The sequence below is a fragment of the Galeopterus variegatus genome, unplaced genomic scaffold, assembly GCF_000696425.1.
Source record: "Galeopterus variegatus unplaced genomic scaffold, G_variegatus-3.0.2 Scaffold22648, whole genome shotgun sequence".
NCBI classification, from domain to species: Eukaryota; Metazoa; Chordata; class Mammalia; order Dermoptera; family Cynocephalidae; genus Galeopterus; species Galeopterus variegatus.
The window spans coordinates 8551-9100 of NW_007748759.1; the positions used below are offsets into that span (position 1 = coordinate 8551).

Sequence of the window (550 nt, forward strand, 5' to 3'; positions counted from 1 at the left end):
CCCTGCCGCGCCAGTTCACCCCACACGGGAACGTCTTGGGTACGCGGCGGCCGGCGGCGGTTGGGTCCCCTCCCGGGACCTGCTCCCCGCGTTTCGTCCCGCTCCTTCCCCCGCACCTGTTCCCCGTGTCCCCCCTGTGCTCTCCCCCAGGTTTGTGGACCATACCCCTGACCGCCCTGCACCCCGTGTCTGGCCAGGCTCCACTAACAATCTCTTGGAAGAGGAAATCTTCAAGTACATGACCCAGAGGCGGAGGAGGTTTTCGCCCTCTAACTCGTCTGCCTCCTCCTATCGGTTCTCTGGTGAGATCCAGCCCCAGAGGCCCGCCTGGCTGCCCATGGGATGGGAACGGGGCATGGACGATGGGGAGGATAAATAGGGAGTGTGTGGCAAGGGCGTTGGCCGATTGGGGTGCTGGGGAGAAGGGAGGAAAGCCTGAGGGGCACATGGACTGTTCCCCCTCCCCCATTCAGACTTGGATTCAGCACTCGAGGACTCGTCGGATATGTACAATCTGCCCAAGAAAGAGGACACCTCACTTGACCAGAGC

The 550-nt window shown here is 62.5% G+C and overlaps 1 long non-coding RNA gene across 1 annotated transcript; it reads left to right on the plus strand.

Annotated features, from left to right (window-relative positions):
* The first annotated feature begins 1 nt into the window (after position 1).
* LOC103583399 lies at positions 2–549 on the plus strand. The gene is made up of 3 exons (XR_549853.1): positions 2–39; positions 198–302; positions 474–549. It is a non-coding gene; the product is annotated as an uncharacterized LOC103583399 (long non-coding RNA).
* Position 550: the final 1 nt, after the last annotated feature.